General features: G+C 42.0%; 1 non-coding gene across 1 annotated transcript; it reads right to left on the bottom strand.

Annotated features, from left to right (window-relative positions):
- Nucleotides 1–994: 994 nt before the first annotated feature.
- LOC142437715 (small nucleolar RNA SNORA44) lies at nt 995–1,126 on the bottom strand. Its single transcript, XR_012782243.1, has one exon. It is a non-coding gene; the product is annotated as a small nucleolar RNA SNORA44 (small nucleolar RNA).
- Nucleotides 1,127–2,628: the final 1,502 nt, after the last annotated feature.

Raw genomic sequence — 2,628 nt, 5'->3', positions numbered from 1 at the left:
GCTTTCTCTGATCCAACCCCGTGTCTTGGAAGAGTATATCACACTTTAAGCAATAGACAAGTCCATAAAGCACCATCCAGCAGGTGCCTAAACTGTGTGTTCAAGCATCTGAATACTATTATGACAAGTTAAAAATGGCATATACTGGAATAGGTATGCATACAAGTTTGGGTATTTGTTTTGGGTTTCTTTTAAACCTTTTTGAAAATGACCTAGAGGCTTTTTGTATCACATAGACATGTTTCAATGTTACTTTCACTCCTTTTATAACAACTCAGACTAGTGTTTGTATTCAATGGGAAAGGCAAATGGGAGATCAAATCCTGAACCTGGTGTTACCTTATTTTAAAGCACAGCCACAGAAACAAGCTAGTAACTGTTGGGAGTACTGGTCCCCAACAATCCAACAGGTCCTTAGGCAGGCTTTATGATTACAGAAAATAAGACAGCAGGCCATAGGGGCTCGGTGTCCTGATGTCAGGATCAAGAGGGCTAATGTATTTTCCAATGGGTATATATAATGACGTGGCTTACAAGTCTTCCAATAAGCATTCGCAGAAGATGGTGAACATGTAATCGAGGGAATGGGTAATATAAAAAGTGGGTAATAGACGAGTCAGAATCTTGACCTCGTATGTCCTTGAGCCCTCCCCAGGGAAACAATCTCTGATTTGTATCAGAAAATGTCAGAAAGGAGTTTGCTACACTTTGGGATGGGACTGGCAATAGAATCTAATTGCCCTTAAATACAGATAACCTTCCAGACCCTGTAATGGTAGGCATAGAAAATTGGGCCATGTACATTCCCATCCAGTCCCTCAGTTTCCCACAAGTACCTTCAGATTTGTTAACACAGGAAATTCAGGGACATATTGAAGGGGGGCAGGGAGGAATGTGAAATCTCTAATCTAAGCTCAATTTATTACACCCACCTCCATGGAAGTTGTTAGACACACCGACCTTGGGCAGAGACTGCCTATGCTGGTTCTGGGACATTAACAGAAGAGGTGAGTGGTGGTTGCAGATTCCATGCTGACCTGAACTGTCAAAGTCTCTCCTGATTGCTCTTGAATTCAGCTGGAGATCAAGGCACCCCCAGCCAGCCACAATCCTTTGGAATGTGCTCTGCCTGCAGGTTTTGATCAGGAGATTTTTCTCTGTGTCATTGTTGTTTGGTTGGTTATTTCATGATTACTTTTAATTGCATATTTTGGTTTGGTTTTGGAGCTGGAGACTACAAAGGAAACAATTTTGCACATATCTCTAAAAAGAGACCGTGAGGCAAGTAAGTACAAGATACCATCTGAATTGTTTCTCCAATTTCATAAGCAGGATGTGGTGGATATTTGGGGTTTTTTCGGTCAATTTGGTTCACCAATAAGAATATATGGCTGAAGTCCCAGCTACGAGGTTCAACCTACAAATTAGGCAGCTTGTTGATGTCTCCTTTCTTGTGGTATACATGATCTAGCTATAAGTGAATACCACAAAGAACATTATCTCTTCTTCTCTTGCTAGGGTGGAATCCACATTGGTATCTGGCAGCTTTGCTTCACCCGCTACAGGTGGCTGTTTTCACTAGCCTGTGCCTCACTGCAGCTGCCTGAGACTCCAGTGTAACCACCACAGCTGGAGCCGTCACCACAGCTGCCATCTTTACAGTTGCCACCACCTGGCCTGGCCCTTCTGCTTCCTGCTCCTTGGATCTTGGGCCCAGCATCTGACGCACAGGAGTGAAGAAGACTGGTTAGCCTCTCGACAGCTCTGTGGGCCGCAGTTTTGGTATACATTCCTTTTATGAGATGTTGATGTAAGTGGAGAAGTTTATAGATATCCTGGCTTGGCTTCTCTAAAAAGCCTAACACATTTGTTACCATGGATGGTTATAAACAATAGAATCCTGTAGATGAGTTGTCTAAGTAGATTCTCAAGTCTAATTAAGCCTAAAAGAATTAAGAATTCAGCATCTGCTTCTGATCATATGAGTAATTCTGTCACTATCGGTAAAGAGAATGCAATTAAATCATGGTATTAGGTGGCAAAGGCAATACTCAAAAGAGCACCACCAATGGATGCAGTATTGGTGAGAAGTGAGGTTCTACTGATTATGTGTTTGATATGTTTCTGAAATTTTGTCAGGATGAGAAATACAAAGAAGCTAATTTAAAAAAAGAAGAAGCTGATTTTTTGGTGCTACTTACAATAGACAAATTCATAAAGGACGGAGATGGGCTCAGAGCTTCAGAAGCTTGGCTTAACTGCCCAATAAAAGACCGCAGTTTCTACTTGTGGCAGGACAGAAAGCCTTATTGACAGCATTGATATTGCTGAAGACCAAACCCAGAGTCTTATCATAAGAGTTGCTGAATGACAATGCTTGAATCTCAACCTATTATGGTGTCTAATGTTAAAGTAAGGTCAATGATTTGGAAGAAATGGGACACTGAAACTTGGGCTAGGATGTCTGGGGATGATATGGAATACGGGAATCTTGAGCTCCTGGAGTCCATTAAGCCACTCTAACCACCAACACCAACCCTCCCACTGGAAGAGATTAATCCATTCTCAGTAAAACCATTCACCTTTCACTGACCGTACACTTGAGGAGATTGGCCCAGCTGTTCATGT

Source organism: Tenrec ecaudatus, chromosome 1 (genome assembly GCF_050624435.1).
Source record: "Tenrec ecaudatus isolate mTenEca1 chromosome 1, mTenEca1.hap1, whole genome shotgun sequence".
NCBI classification, from domain to species: Eukaryota; Metazoa; Chordata; class Mammalia; order Afrosoricida; family Tenrecidae; genus Tenrec; species Tenrec ecaudatus.
The sequence above is the reverse complement of the archived record's forward strand: the minus strand, read 5'-3'. Positions and strand labels throughout refer to the sequence as shown.